The 17,138-nt window shown below is 45.1% G+C and overlaps 1 protein-coding gene across 2 annotated transcripts in view; it reads right to left on the reverse strand.

Annotated features, from left to right (window-relative positions):
* The window catches only part of RTL9 (retrotransposon Gag like 9), a 38,972-nt gene that overhangs the window by 11,471 nt on the left and 10,363 nt on the right, over positions 1–17,138 (reverse strand). The window contains exon 2 of one of the 2 annotated variants that reach the window (XM_084789156.1): positions 177–233. The gene's annotated coding sequence lies outside the window, so the exon portion shown is untranslated. Of the gene's footprint in view, positions 1–176; positions 234–17,138 lie in introns of those variants that run through there. The other variant, XM_084789157.1, reaches the window with a different exon arrangement.

Here is a 17,138-nt window from a genome sequence, read left to right on the forward strand (position 1 = left end):
TGTCCAACTCTATAGGGAAAAGAAACAGTATAAGAAGAGCCAACGGAACTGCCTTACATTAGGTGCTGTCCTGAAGGATCTGTGGAATCAGAGAGAACAGGGGCGGGGGAGGGGGTGATACGAGAGGACTGCAAATGGGCAGTGTCCCAATTTTCTTAAATAAGGAAACTACATACCGGTGTACTGTAAACTCCAGAGCTGTAAGCTTGATGTCAATCCTTGGAGAGATTCTGCTGCAGATTATAAAGCAGGTAATTTAGAAGCACTTACGAAGTAAGTGGCATCAGGTCGTACCTAGAGGTACTCACAGGACTCTACAAATGAGACCAGGCTCCCAGACTATTTATAGCAATTGCAAAGCCCCAAAATTGGGGGACTGACACTGAGTTACTAGATTTTTTTTTCCAAGGAAAGGCATTAAGAAATAAAACAACCCAAAATTATCATTTCCTAAAGAAAAAGAGCTTTCTTTAAAACACCACAAGAAAAGGAAATAATCTCAGAATAAAAGACAGTCCTCTCAACACGATACATTTGTCTCCTTTTTACAAATCATTTACTACATAGTCCTCAGGCTTTCTCCTTATGGGGGCTGGGGGGGGACATGGCACACTGCTACAATATTCCTGGAGGAAGGGCACTTGTCCAAGGACCTGCTTTAAGGAGTCACTCAGAGTTAAAACATCAACATATATGAGATCCAATACCTGTAAGACAGGAAGTCTTTCTGGCCAGGAGAGAGAAGAATTTAACCTTAGCCTAAGTAAGGACATAAGCATAGATAAAGAAAGTATCCACAGGAAGGACTCACAAAAAGAAAAGTTGCCAAGTGGGAAGGAAAATCCTGCTGAGGCAGGACTTGGCCAAGACATTTGACCTATGCTACCCCTTAGACCATAAAGCTCCCTTATAGGAATAAGTACCTGACGCCATTAAGCATTTCTACCACAAATTAGTTTCTGACCTGATGATCTCCAAGCAACCTTCAAACTATTATTTGTCTTCCTGGGAACCTATTTTCTAAAAGCAGAAGAATACAAAACAGGCAAAATTCCGGTTTCCAGAGTGGGGGAGGAGGTGGCAAGTTCTAGAAGGAATTCTCTAGCTGGACTCTTCTCCTGTTGCACATTTTTACATATGCTGCAGATAAAGGCACTGATGGGAATTCTTACACAACGTTTCTGGAGCTGAGAAGCCTAGCAGAAAGGTTTACATCTGAAGTCCCATGGTTTACAATATGTCTGTCTGCATTTGGTTATTTTCTCTCATGTTCTTTGCTGCCAGTTCGCTAGGTTCCAGCAGTTTGTGCTTCTTGTGTAAAATCCTTATGGGCCATATGCTCATTGTGAGCTCCACTCCCTGAATAATAGATACCTTACCCTACACAATGGCTGAGCAACCATCCCATTCCTGCCCTCAGCTTTCAAATGACCCATGGCACTGTACAGTCCCTTGTTGAACAAAGAAGAGAAACTGGAATCTCTTACTTGCAGAATCAGCCTCCTTTTTCAGTGCTTTGAAATTGCAAATTGACTATGTCTATTGTCATTAACCTTGTTTCTGGAAGTGACCACCACACAGTACACACTGCTTGCTACATCCTCCACAACTGCATTTCTCAAGATAAATATGTGACAGAGAGCCTGTGCATTAGTCTCTCCATAGGAAGACTAGGAAATGCCCCTTCATTTGAGGAGGGGGTGGGCCTCCATTTTCAAGAGTCAGACTTAGGAAAAAAGAAGCAAGGCCAAGAAATATACAGTTTAACCCTTTATTCCCAAATCACTTGACCTTAAGAACCTTTGTTCAGAGTAGGGGTGGGGTGGGGGTCTTTTTAGTACAAAGACTTGTTATGTAGCCTAGGCTGGCCTCAAACTCGTGATGATCCTCCTGCCTCAATATCCTGAATGCTGGGATTACAAGTGTGAACCACCATGCCCAGATTGGGCATGTGGTCTGATTTTACCATCTCACAAACCTGAGCTGGAACTCCAGTACTTCTAGTCACATTGTAACTATTCAGAATAATCCCAGATCTATCTCATACCTCTCTAAGAGCTTTAAAGAAAACAACATGTATACAGTGTCTGGCACATGGGTTGAAGCTCAATAACCTCCCTTCGTTCTTTCTTCACAAACTCTGCAGCCTGCCTTCTCTCGGCTCAGCCTCTGCCTCTGTTGCCAAACTGCTCACTCTTTCAAGGTCTGCTATTCAAAGTCCCCAAGAGAGAGATTATCATTGGTCCAAGTTTAGTTACTACTGTACTTGTTGGACAAACTTGTCATCCCTGGCTCTATCATAGGCTGCTTGCCAGCCTATAGAACGACCGCTCATGGATCAGACGCCCTTCTCTGCTCAATCAGCTCTTGCCTGCGAGTGGGGGCAGGGGAGCAGAATCACCGTGGTACCAAACATAGCCACCTATTCATAAAGAAACTGCTACTTCCCTCAGCTAGGGTCTGTGGATAGAAACTCCTTAGAAGGGGCCCGTGGGTGTGGCAGGAATTCTGAGGCTTAGCCCGTCCAGTACACCTAGGCTTCTCATTTATCCAGCCTGCCAAAGGAATGAGGCGTTCAAGTTAACTGAAGTCTCTTTTTAATTCCAACTTTTCATCTTCACCAGGCCAGAAACAGCATTTTAAAAAAAATCTAGACCACAGCTAAGAAGGGGGGAAAACTTAACCCTAAAAAAGAGACCTGTTTCTAGAACACGTTTTACAGTTTCTGAAGCACTGGCACATCCAGCTCCTCATCGCAGAGCTTACAGACTGGCAGACACAGGCTCGATCCAGACTGCAGGCAGATTTTGTTTGACCCACACAATGTTTTTTAGCATTTTTAAATTAGTTGCCAACACTTAAAAGTCAGGAGATTTCCATAAGACCCTGGCTGTCTGGCTTCGCTGGGGGAAAACAAGAGGATTTCCATCCTCATTCTGTCATGACAAGTGTCAGCTGGGATTCAGAAGGCTGCTCCTTGTGGATGGGGCATGAGCTCACTGTGTCCTCTCAGCCACCTTTACTTTCTCACAGTGACCTACTTGGCCCTTGTAGGCATTTTTCCTAAGTTACATAACTTGGGAGAGTTTATTCTGTCCTTCCAGAACATGGGTCCTGGGACTGGGCTTTCAGGCCTCGAAGCAGGCATCTTTACCCACTGAACCACTTTACTGGCCCCTTGTGGGTTCCTAAAGGCCCATTTGAGTCCCTTGGATGAGGTGGATAAAGTGGTAAAGACCACACAGTCTGAATCCTGCATGGATTGAAAGCTCCACTTTGCTCTTTCCCTTGCTTTGGAACTCTGGGCATGTTGCCCAACTCCTCAGACTTTTTTTTCTCATCTATAAAATGGGTGTGATGATAAAAATGACCTAAATCAAAGACATTGAGCCAATTAAAATGAGTAAATGCATACTTAGAACATGAGCTGACTAGGTGGAACATCAGAAACATTAAATACCTTTCTCGCTCCCCCCTCCTCATATCTCTCTCTCTCTCTCTCTCTCTCTCTCTCTCTCTCTCTCTCTCTCTCTCTCTCTCTCTCTCTCTCTCTTAGAAATCACCAACCCCTGACTCAGAGTTACCCAGGCTGGCCTATAACTTGAGGTCCTCCTACCTTAGCCTCCAGAGTTTCTACAGAAAGGCCTTTCCACCACGCCCAGCTTTCTTCTCATTTCTACCCTGGTCTATAATTTCCATATGTGCATCTCTGCATCTCTGACAGCTGAAAGTTTCTGAAAGCTAACATTTTTTTTTTTGCAGCAAGCTTATTTGGTAGCAAAATTGGACCTGGACTGATACTAAGCTATTTATCCCATTTTTGAAATATTGATGTGCTTTCACAAGGTACTCTCCCAGATCCTGTTAGCCAGTATTGGTTAGTATGTATTTTATGTACCAAATTGCTTTACAAAAGCCCCCCTCCAGAAAACCTTGGACCTATGGAATATTTATTATGACTGGTTTGTATACCTACTCAGAAAATGGGACAACCTAGCTGGCTGGAGGATAGCAAGCAACCTTCCCAAAGCCTCATGACTTCAAAGCAGAAGCAGCTTGGAGCACAAAACACGATGTCCATCATGGTTAGTGCACTAAGTGTGCCCTAATGTCACAATAGTCATACTGATGCAGGCAGTAGCTACCACATAGGGGACTCCTGAAGAACTGAAGACTATGCCCCATTTATTGAGAGTGGCAAACTCTAACCTTAGTAGCTTTCTTTCACCATTCTATGTTATTTTTTGCTGTATGTTATTGGGATAAATTTAGGATATGGATTAATGTCTTCTCTTTAACAGAAGAGGACACTGACACCAAGAGAAGTAATTTACTCAAATTCACACACCAAAAAAAAAAAAAAAAAAAAAAAAACCACCAAAACAAAAACAAAAAAAAGAAAAAAACAAAGGCAGAGCTGAAACTCAAAGTCCAATCCTGTGCTTTTCCTTCTTAAACCCCAGGGCCAGCCCAGCCATAATATACACTGACCTTTTACCATGCTGACCCTCACACTCTGCAGACAGTCCTAAAGTTTGCAACATACCTGATGAAAGGAGAGTTCCCCCAAGATCTCAGCAAATATAAAAATTAGACAGCATGTCTGGGTGGACCTCGCCCTTCCCTGTTCCATAAGCAGCAATGTGCAGACACCATCCAGTCAGAAGCCCGGGAGGGGAGATTTCTCAAATCCCAAGAAAAATCACAGAGACCCTACTGTTTGCTCTTCTCTGTTGATTTTTAAGACGCTGACATTTACTTATGCCAAAGGCCAAAAGAAATGAAAAATCTACTGGAAAGGGAATTTCATCAGTCATGAAGCAATATGTTAAAGAAACCTTTGCACAGTATCAGTTCCCTTGTTTGAAATGCAGAAAGAAGAGCATAGCTATTTCATATTGTTAGCACATCAGAGACTGGGGCATGAAAACAGCATGTCCAGGACCTCTTTGTAGCCCCCCTGCCATAGCACGGGGGAGGTTTGTGACATCAACTCCAACTTGACAAGTTGGAAACAAGACAGCAGGCCATAGTCTAGATGACCTCGTGTTCGTCCTAAGCTCATGGTTTGAGTTCCTGCTACCAACAAATCCTTACTTTGATCACACACCCACAGCGACCCAGATCTTTGAATTCAGCAATTCTTTCTCAGGTTTCAGTGAGGCATTGGAAGCCTGAGCTATTTTGGGACGCTTTCTCTTCTGTGGATGCCACTTTCGGAATACGCCAGGAACATGCTAAGGACCTGGCGCTCTCTATCCTGGACCTGTTTGGGGGTTTGCTCTCTCTCTCTCTCTCTCTCTCTCTCTCTCTCTCTCTCTCTCTCTCTCTCTCTCTCTCTCCCTCCCTCCCTCCTTTCCTCCCTCCCCCTCCCTCCCTCCCTCCCTGAGCTGATCATTTGGAGGACAGTCATGCCTGCCAACCTAATCTCAGAGGCCTGACTACCTTGCCCAGCCACAGGCTCCAAGAAGCAACGTGCGTGCCAGCACCCTCACGGTAAGGGACATGGAGGCACAAAGCAGCCTGACAGAATGGGAGCCATCCTAAGGGATGGTTTAAGTTTGGATGCTGGCTGAGAAGATGAGGAAGGGGTGTGGGGGTAGGGAAGATGAGGGTTATTTTTCCTCCCAAACATCTTATTCCTACGATCATCACTTCTCAATCTGATGCAACTGACTCGTCAGGCATTCAGGAGCCTGTGAGCACCGTTTTCCTCTTCTAAAAATCTTCTGCACCTGTAAGTACCGGGGCTCATTGATGTTCATGCTGACTTCTGGGGAGGGGGAAAGGAGGAAAGAGTGTAGAAATGGACATCATTATCTGATTCAGGTGTGGGCAAGTCCAAGGATTCGGAAAAGTGTCTGCCAGACCCCCACCACCACCTTCCTGTGCTTCTTAGCTTGAAAACTGAAAATGCCTCTGTCCTTTCCCATGCTTCCCCACCCCACCTCCAGCATTACAGAAACCCCATCTGTCTTTTGGGGTCCTCTGTTCATCAGTACTGTTCACACCTGATTTTTTTTCCTCATGTTGGATTTAATGGCAAAAGTGTACCCTTGGCATTTGAATTTCTTAAATGCATCCACAGCTACTATTGTGGGCACAGCCCCTGCTGGCTTCTCCATCTTTTATGCAGTAATTTGCTGAAACTGTGAAAGATGTTGTAAGCGGGAGGGTATAAATGAGAATCTAGAAACCCCTCCATGGTAAAAAGGAAGAGCAATGTGGTTGATTCTCAACGCAGTTAGAAATGCTGCCACAATGGGGAGGCTTCCTGCTAGGCGGCGAGATGGTCCCTTTCAGTGCCTTCATATTTTAATGGAAAGAGAGGCCAAAATAGCTGCTAGCTCCCCAGGAAAGGAGCATTTCTGATGCTTTTACCACTTCACTGAGAGACTGGACATTGTTTCCGGGCAGCTTATCAGTCCCTGAAGCAGCCTCAATGGCTGCCCCAAAAGAGGAGGGGGAAGGAGAGAGAGAGAGAGAGAGAGAGAGAGAGAGAGAGAGAGAGAGAGAGAGAGAGAGAGAGACCTTCTATGCCTTTTTGGGGGGCAATGCCGAAGTTCCCAGAAAATAGCCCAAGCTGGTAAAGCCTGGCCCTCGCGCGCACGCACGCGCGCGCGAACACACACACACACACACACACACACACACACACACACACACACACACACACACACACACCTTGACACCAGGACATGAAGGTACAGAATTCACTGGGAGGTGAGAATGAAATCTGTCTTTTCTGGGAAGCTATTTGAAGTCCCAGCTTATGTCCTAGTGTCCATCTGAGCTTTTGTAACAACTTGCTCAGTCCTGAATAAGAACGGGTTATTTCCATCCAGAAGCAACACTGTCCTTAGGCAAAGCAAAAGCATCAGATGTCGCTTAGATGAGGTTGGCTACTTCGGTGTCTGTGACTGGCAAAGTCAAAAGCTTCTTGAGTTATACAATCAGTGCTGGGTATGAAGTGAGGCTGCTCATGCGTTCTGGAGTGGAGAAATGCTGAAGAGACATGTACTTTGCATATAGTAGAACAAGGTTTACTTCTCAGTGTACAAAAAGAAGCTAGCGTCAGAAGGGACATGGTTTCACCGTGGCTGCTGCCTGTTGATACGGTCTTTGGGAGCTCATAAAGTTTCTCTTCCTGCAGAGCTCTGAGGAAATGAGACTTGGATCCCAGAAGTTCACTGTCAGGAAGGCTTTGTGTCAGAGCCTTGAGTGTGAGTGGTAGCTTGAATCTTATGTCTACCTTGTGGCATTCCAAGAGCATTAAGAATGTTCCCTCTAGCCTTCTAAATCCTCCCCATCCACTCCCAGGGACTTGGAAAATCTTAAGCACATAATTCCTTTAACCCAGGGCTTTGGCATCAGTTAAAATGCCAACCTCATGGGAGGGTCAGCCTGTTAAACCTCATCTGGGGAAATCCCATCCTGACAGCAGATCTTGACAGAGGGGAGAAGAGAAAAAAAGAGGGGAGAAGCTGAGACCACTGTAGGTCAACATGATCCTCAGGTCAGAAACCTGGAGGAAGAACCCAAAGTACAGCCAGAAGCACCAAGGAGCCACGAAGCTCTGGTCTTACTAAAAGGGGGTTACGAGACAACTTCTTGGAGCAGAGGCTTATAGTTTGGTCAATAAGAATCTACTTAATGAAACTGGGGTCCAGGAAGACTCCCGTCTACAAGAATGGAATAACAGATGGGAGGATTCCTTGCAAGCTGATCTTGAGAGTAAGTTACCTGAGCCTCTGAACATGGGCTGACCAAATTGTGAAGGAGTCTTAGGGTAAGAAATAAAACAGAGCTCGTACTCCATCACCTCTACAGTCAGGAGGGCAAAAGAAAAGAACATGCAAGAATTCAAATGTGAGACCTTGTTCTCACCATTTCTCCACTCTGTGACCAGCTTTATGCATACTCTCGAGTTTCTTAGGAGATGCAATGGCACATAGGCCTGATAACAGCTATAGGTGCAAAGAGAGGATGTCTCAGCACAGCCTCAAGTCAAAGATTAAATGCCCCTGCATGTGGGCTCCTTCCTAGGCCATTGTGAATAAATAGCATAGGCCCACCTGAGTCCAAACCTTAGCTCTCCCACTTGCTAGCTGGGTGGCCGTGGGCAAGTCATGTACCCAATTTTAGTCTCATCCGCAAAGCGGACACAGTAATAACAGGATGTGCCATATAGTGTTGTGAGAGCTAAATACAGCAATGCCTGTGAAGCCCTGAACAGTGCCTAGTACAAAGGATGTGTTTAACAAAAGTCAGCAATGATGAACATCCCCTGTTTTCTGCTTTCTGTGTCATCATCGAAGAACGTCTCACTGCAACAGTCAAGATGGCCCCCCTTAGTACAGTTCTACCAGCACGAAGGGTTGCTGGCTCATCATTGTCTTCACTTAAAATGGCAATCTTGCCCCCCTTTCCTGCCAATATCCCTAGAGTAGACCAAGCCTTTCTTTCCACTGGTTCTGTGTCCATTCCATCTCCCAGCTAACTAACCAGATGGAGTAGCTGTTAGTCGTCCAGGGAGACTTTCTCTTGGCTACCAAATGAACTTTGCTGCCCATCCCCTAATGGGAACATGAAATCATTTCTGGCAGAATGGATTCAGTGGAATGTGTCTCTGTGGGTCCTAAGAAGGGGAAAGGAGCCCACAGAAAACTTGGAATCTGGCTCTTTTCACTCACCGCACTGTCACATCCCTGGGATTCACCAAGCCCGTGGCTGCTGGACCACTGTTATTCCTTCCTTCCAACACCATCCACCCTCTTCAGAGGAGTCCCTTTTTTGAACCCCAGAGTGCCACAGCTTCCAGAGGCTTTTCCTCAGCTTCCTCTCTCTGCCACTCCCTGTGTTTTCCTGGGGATACAGAGTTCACCCTTACAAGGGGTGTGGTAGTAAAAAGGAGCTTTACTATCTGTGCAGGCATGCCCTCCACGTGCCCTCTGTTTCCTAGTCCTCCCTGTGTCACTGCTCCACAAGGGAGGAGCAGGAACCCTCCCTAGGCCTGGTTAGATTGATACCTCTTTTTTTTTTTTCAGTGCTAGGGATCGAACCCAGAGTTATGAATCATGCAAGGCAAGCGCTGGACCACTGAGCTATACTCTAACCCCAGTCAGCATCTCTCGAATCAGAAGACAGACCTACATTTTCTCAAACACTAAATAATGCTGTTTCTTGAACTAATTCAGTCCTGGAGTTGGCTAAGATACATACTTTAAAAGCTATCTCCATAGAAGTACAGTTTCTCGGTTTGGGCTTCAGCCCTGGAATCTGCATGTTTAAAAAAGCTCCCCTTCAGATAATGAGAACAAAATCTCTGCCAAAAAAGAAAAGAAGACTTTTTAAAAATTAAAGACATAAATAGCAAAGAAAGAAAGAAAAAACCCTATAAAAGTACATACACACACATGTACACACCCCTCAGCCTTGCTGAAGCTGCCTCTCTGAGACTAATGCAACTCATATTCTCCTTGCCGCTCTTGGCCCTCTACTTGTTTTTAAAATAAACTTTTCAAAAGGAAAAAGAAACACACACACACACACACACACACAGAGCTCTCCTTGGGACCACGCCTTAAGAAACTAGTGTGCTCCATCTTGTGGAATGGGGGTGGGGGTGGGGGCAAGGAGGAGACTCTCAGAACTCTGCTTCCTATCAGCCTTCCACCCCAAGCCTCCAGAAGCATGTGTAAATGCCTCCAGCGTGCCTGCCTTTTCCTGTCCAAGCCGCAGCTCCCAAGCTGTTTCCCCAGAACCTTAAGCAGTGTCAGGTTTGGGGACTGCAGGCCTAAATCAGTGATGCCACAATCTAAGGTACAATGTGGATAGAGAAGTCCTCATGTAGAGTTGTTTGGAGCTAGCTGGAATTACAATCTTGCCGGTTGATAATGCACGATAGCCAAAGCGGCAGGTTTGTCAATTGGCTCAGCCTAGGCCTCATAGACTTATAAGACTCATGATTTGTAATTCACTTATAAAATGAAAGTGATAATACAGGGGAGTACCTGCTTCATGGTGTTGTTCATGGGGAATTATGAGTTATTTCATGTAATATGTTGATAACGGTGCCTGGCCAATATTAAGCATTTAGCAAGGAATATCTATGATTTTTGTTATTATTTATATATAGTTGTGTGACTATTATACATAAATTAACATATTATTGATAGAAATATTAACACATCTTTTCTAGTTCTGACAAATGAACCCCACCCCTGAGCTACATTTCCAACCCTTGTTTCATATATTTGTTTATTTTGGTACAGATTATCAAATATAAAGTTATTTGATCTGTTTTTATTTTTTTCTCTTTTATTTATTTTTTATTAATTTATTCATATTACATCTCAGTTGTTAGCCCATCCCTTGTATCCTCCCATTCCTCCCTTCCTCCCACTTCCCCCCTACTCCCCTCCCCTATGTCTGTGTCTGAGGGGGACCTCCTGTGGTACATCTACACTATGGAATACTACTCAGCTATTAAAAACAAGGAATTTCCAAAATTTGTGGACAAATGGATTGAACTAGAAATTGTCATAATGAGTGAGTTCACACAGAAGCAAAAAGAGCTATATACTCACTTATATCGAGACACTAGTCCACGGTGTACGTCCCCATGAAAAACTGTACCTACCAGGAAAGTGAGTAAGAGGGGAGGACATCCTATTGATCTGTTTTTAATAGGCCTTCTCTACCCAGTGTGAGTAACACACACACACACAAGCAGCCGGCTAGCTGCTATCCACAAGGAATAAATGAGTTGATGTGAGTGTGTGTGTTTGTGTGTGTGTGTGTGTGTGTGTGTGTGTGTGTGTGAAAATACTCAGAACTATTATAAGTATGGTCCTAGAAATTTTAAAAGAGAATTCCATAAATGCTCTAGGAATCCTGTCAGAGAAAAAGATCATCTTGGATAAATATTTTGGAAGGAGATATTGACCAAGGGTCATTCAGAGCCCCAGAATGAAGATGGTAGTTTTGGTTCTCCTACAGTAAAAGTGTGACTCAGACTCTCATCCCTAACTCGTTGCATTAGATTTATGGGATTATGGGATTTGGTTCTAGAGCCTGCGGGGTCTAATTAAAGTTTTAGGACTCCTAGGAGACCAGCTGTGGTTGCACAGACTGGATCTATAATAATTTTGAAAAGGGCCTCTATGGATGTGCTCCCAGCTCCAGCTTCCTAGCACAGAAGGTTCCAGCCACTATCATGTAGCTGTGGCTATTGGGGCTATTGATTTGGTAAAATCACTACAACATAGCACCTCAATCTTCTCCCCACCCAAAATTAAGTAACTGCTCTCACTTTAGGCCAGTGTCCCCACCACCCCACTCCTTAGAGCTGGGGGCTCACCTGGCTATGCTTCCAGCGCCAGAACCTAGAAGTGTAGAGTACGAGGAGAGAAAACAAAGCTAGGAGGTCAATCAGTATCATTTGGCAGTATCAGCACAGGCCCAAGCTGGAACAGCAGGATCATTGCCACTTTTTGCCCCCCCCTTTGACCCCTTGACACCCAGGCCTATAGTTTCTATTTATTAACATGTTTCTGAAACTATTAGAGCTCACTGCCACAGTCTTTGGCCCAAAGAAACTTCCTCTCTTTCCTGGACCAATGAGATGGTTAACCCACCTTCAGGCTCTCTCCTCTCCAGCCTTGCACCTACCCTGCTGCTGTAAAAACTCTCTTCCTTCTCAGAAGCCTTCGTTGGTCCCTTATTGCTCACAGAACAAAAGCTCTCGTCTTACCCAAGGAAGCTCTAAATAGCTGATCCCAGCCACTTCCCCCACTCTCTTCCACTGCTAGCAATCTCACTGCAGCGAATGCTCCACGCATACACAAAAATACAACCCCTCTGCCTGTGGCACCGTTTCATTCTTCCATTGCTGATTCTGGCAAAAACAAACAAACAAAAAATTCCTCCATCCCTCAGGTTCCGGGTGAACCTCCCTCATTTTTACATCTTCCCTACCTTCCTCAGTTACCATTGCTGCCCTGTGAATAAGTATTTGTTCCTACTACAGCAGCTACTAGTCCATAAGGGGTGTGTGTGTGTGTGTGTGTGTGTGTGTGTGTGTGTGTGTGTGTGTGCACTCTATGAGATGAGTAGGTTCCCAAACCCTAGCTGGAAACATACTAAATGCTCATGTGAATTCTCTGCACCTTCACCTTGTTTACAATAAAATACTGTTTTCTTGGTTTGTAATCTGAGAAGGCAAATGATAGGCACCAGCTCCTGAAACTACAAAGAATGAGTAAAGTGATGAAGACAATATTCATGCAGCTAAGATAAAGAAGGAGGGATACGCAACATCCATTCAGTGCTTTGTAAGGGTCAAAAATTGTTCTAAGCTCTTCACATGGCTTTGAAATTAGGTAAAACCAAAGGGTTATTCCATGCTATATGATTGTGTCTGTCTGTGTTTGTGAGCGTGTGTATATGTGTGTGTGTGTGTGTGTGTGTGTGTGCTATGAACATATTATAGGTGACATATTCAAAAAACATACTCCACACTGTACCTGATACTTAGTGGGAAATCTAGTTTTTCCTTTCTTTCATTCATTTTCCTACCCTGTTCTTGCCATCCTCCCGTCTCTAGTCCCCCAAGGCTGGGATAATGGAAAGATAAACCTGGAGTCTCGGCTTCGTTATTCATGATAAGAGACTGGTTACTGGAAAAGAGAGAATCTCTTGGGGTGACCTTTACAGTTAGCATCTAAAGGGCATCTCCTGATTTAAGTTATGATTTTTTTTCAAGGACAGGCAATACTGTACTGCGGTTTATGTCCCCCATAAGTACCAGCACAGTGGTGAGCATGTGACATGCACTAAATAAATTCTTGGCCTTAGGATTCCTTAGTTATCAGCACCATCAGCATTTTCAGTAATGGCTGAGGCAGCTTCTAGATCACAAGTAACAGGTTCTCATGAGCAGACAGACAGCAACAGCAAGAGCCACCCAGGAGAAGCCCTATTGGCTGCACTTTGACAGAGGTGTGCCACCCTGCCAGGAGCCCATGAACTTGTACCCCAGAGATGTATCCTACCACCACCACCAGGGTAACCAAATGCAAATCTCTCCACTTCCTTGGTCCTCCGAGTCCTCACCTGTATAATGCTACCCCTCCAGGCTGTCTGAGAATGCATGCATGGCAGGGCAGCTGCAAAAGTTCATTGCCAAAAGGCTGCGCAGAAGCGAAGTGTTGCTAATTGCAAGTGCTGGGACTTCGCTCACCAGGAAACACTCAGGAAGAGGGTGTGGGGGAAGAGAGCGCAGACTTGTGTATCCAGGACATATGGGGGCCTATATTTGTTGTCCTTCTGCTTAGCAGCGTTAACGATTCAAGCTGGTGAAGCCTGTAGAACACTCTGTCCTTTGGGATCCTCGGGGACAGGAGGGGTTGCAGAGCAGCAGGGCTGCAGCCAGCGTGCAATCCAGTGAGAAATGGAGTGATAGCGATGAGACTCCACGCACACAGGTTCATACGCATGCATTCGCACTCCTCACAGCCCCCAACGCTGCCTCGGAAAAGCAGCTGGAGCTAATTACAGACAGGCAGACAGCGCCTTCTCTGGCTCTTCTCTCCAAACTGTCAACCCTCCTCCCTACCACCAACACTACCACCACTCTGACCAGCCTCTGGGAGTTCCTTGAGCTCTTGGAGGGGGGGAGAGGAGGGGGTTGCTGGAGACACAGCTAAGTGTGTAGAAAGAACATCGGGGCGCGGGGTTTGTTGTTGAGGGAAGTAGGAAGCTGCCATGTGGCTCCCTGTCTTTGGGGTGGGTAAAAAGGAGGGGATGAAGCAGAGCGGGAGAGAGCTGGCTCCAATACAGATGCAGCTTTGTGTTAACAGATGTGCTCTCCTGGCAAGCGGGAGCCCAGGCGCTTAGCTCCTCCCTTCTCCTTCATCTGGATCCACCCAGGGATCCCCTCTCAACCCTTCTCCCTCTTAAATCCCCAACTTCCTCTCCAATTCTATATCTGGCATAAAGCTTAATAAATATTGAATGAATGAATGGTTGAATGAACACATGTACCCTCCTCAAACCTTACAACTCTCAAGCGTTATCCCCACCCCCACCCCCACAGGCCATAATAACTGCATAAGCCCTTTCTTCATTTCCTTCTGTAATGCTCCCTTTGGGCACTTTCAACTCTCACCTACGTGCTCAGAACTCCTGTATCTCTCTCCAACATGCTCCTCTCCAGCTCTTTGAAAGTTCCTGATGCTCCCCAATCTCAAAATGGCCTTCATTTAGGTCTCTAACAATAACCTCCTCCAGGATGGGTTTCTAATGGTGAGGCATGGGCTGCCGAAGTAGATGCACATGTAAGATTAGACCTGCTGCGTATCTCCTAGAAGAGTAGGGCAAACTCCTGAGACTGGGGCCTCTCTTCTTTAGAAGGACAAAATGCTTCCCTTCATCCCCTTACTCCTGCCCCACATACCTACAAGAAACTAAGCACGAAACTGGAGCTAACTGCCCAACATGCAACCAGATTCTTCAAAGAGATGCTCTGGAAAAGGAACGGCCCTAAATTGTAATGATTCTTCTCTGGCACTCCCCTTCCTTATCCACTGTCATTATTTTGCTGTTCTGGTATTACCACCACAACCACCACCACCAACAACAACAACAACAACAACAGCAACAGCAACAACACCCACCCATGCCCACCATCCTTTGGCCTCAGACTTCATCTCCCTCCTGAACTCCATGCCTCTGCCTTTCAGAGCCATGCCTCCAAGTTCACTATACCAAACAAAGCCTAGTAGGATATGCGGATTCCATTCCATCAGAGGCGTGCTGGAGCCTATGACCCAGACTGTTGACTAAGAGCCCACACTCAAATTCTTCCCTGGATTTGGCAAGGATAAGAGTAAATAAAGAGCCCCTTTCCTCCAAGCCCTCCTGAATTTGAATAGCAGTTTAAAAAAAAAAAGCTGAACAAGCACAGTGGCCTTTGGTTTTCTGACAACCTGGGGCCAAAGCAAGCAGAACCTAAGTGTCTTAGTTAGGGTTTCTATTGCTCTGATAAAACACCATGACCAAAAGCATCGTGGGAAGGAAAGGTTTATTCCAGATTATGGCTCTAATGTCACACTCTTATCACTAAAGGAAGTCAGGGTAGGAATGCATGGCAGGAAGCTGGAGGCAAGGGCTGAAGCAGAAGCCACACACAGAAGAATGTTGCTTACTGATTTACTAGCTTACTCTTTGTGGCTTGCTCACCGTGCTTTTTTTTTTTTAACAGGGTTTCTCTGTGTAGCCTTGCCTGTCCTGGACTTGCTTTGTAGACCAGGCTGGCCTTGAACTCACAGAGCTCTGACTGCCTCTCCATCCCTGAGTGCTGGGATCATAGCCCTGTGCCACCATGCCCGGCCAGCATGCTTTCTGTAAAACACAGTATTAGCAGCATGGATAGCACTGCCCACAGTGAACTGGGCACTAGCACATCAATCAATAAGATGCCCTGCGGCCTTGCTCATAAGCCAATCTGGTCAGGGGATTGTCTAAATTGAAGTTTCCTCTTCCTGCGTGACCCTAGTTTGTTTCAAGCTGACCTACAACTAGCCAGCGCACCAACCTCCTCCTTCCTCATTTTTTGTGCGCTCTCTAGGACCTTACACATTCAAGGTATCAGTCAGTATGCCATCCATGTAACAGTCACATCTTGACATTTTCAGGTTTTCAATGCAAAGCAAAATATTCATCACTAATTTCAGTTGGACTTAAAACACAGGAAGTTATGTAACTTATTCAAAGCCCTCACATTTAACTCCAAACCATTCACTTAACAAATCTACATGGAGTTAAGCAGACACTTATATTCAGTGGTTTCTTTTTTCAACCTGTTCCTTTTCTCATTGGTAGAGAGACAATGTTCAGATATTATTATTACAAAACCATAGCCAGGTGCAGTGGCCCATGCCTGTAATCCCAGCACTCAGGGACGCAGAGACAGGAGTATCTCTGTGAAGTCAAGGCCTGCCTGGTCTACAAAGTGAGTCCAGGATATCCAAGGCTATACAGACAAACCCTGTCTCAAAGACAAACAAAAAACCGAGATTATGTCAAATTCTGTCCTATGCCTGATATGGCTTTTTATATAGCTCTGAAGTTCCATTGGCAGTACTGAAATTTATTGTTTCACTGCCCTTGCACTGCTAGTGCACTCTCTTCCAACATGGGGTGGTAAGTGGTGTGCTTCTAGAGTTCCTGAGCTCTCATTAAAGTTTTCCCATTCTCTGACTGAGCAGCTTTGGCTAGGATGCTCAGTCTGCCTGCATCTGATGCACCTCCTCAGGAAATTGAGGCAGTAATAGCACCTATCCCATATAATAAGAACTATTAATAAATTAGATAGTTATGTGCTGGCACAATGGCTCAAAGGATATAAAAGCACCAGCTACCAAGGCTGATGACCAGAATTCAATTGTCATAGCACATCAACCTATATGGTGGAAGGTGATAACTCCCACAAATTGTCCTCTAATTTCCATATGTACACTGTCACACAGAGAGAGAGAGAGAGAGAAAGAGAGAGAGAGAGAGAGAGAGAGAGAGAGAGAGAAAGAGAGAGAGAGAGAGAGAGAGAGAGAGAGAGAGAGAGAGAGAGGATTTATTTATTTTTTTATTAAATCAGATAATTAACAAAATACTTAGAATTACATCTGGAACATAACTCAAACATGTTAGCAACTGGAACTGGAAGCAATGACTTACTAGTTAAGACTAAGTGCTGCTCTTGCAGAGGACCCAGGAATAGTTCTTATCACCCACATAGCAGCCTACAACAGTCCAGAGCTCCAGTTTCTGGGCATGAGACACCCTTGTCCAGTTTCCACAGGCACTAGGCACCATTCACTGCATAAAGATACTTGTAGGCAAACAGACGCATAAAATAAAAATAAACCATTTTAATGTTAGCAATTATTATTTTCATGCCAGATCGACTGACCTTTGCTAACACTGCAGGTTATATCTCTTTTGGGGCCTCCGAGAAAAACTGGGAGAGTGCCCTATTCACCCATCTATTCAATCAACGAATACATGCTGGGTGCCTTAAAGTTCTTGAGCTAAGCATTGGAATTACATAAACAAAAAACATATGAAGCCTGCCTGTG

This window comes from Acomys minous, assembly GCF_964271855.1.
Source record: "Acomys minous genome assembly, chromosome: 7".
Classification (NCBI taxonomy): domain Eukaryota; kingdom Metazoa; phylum Chordata; class Mammalia; order Rodentia; family Muridae; genus Acomys; species Acomys minous.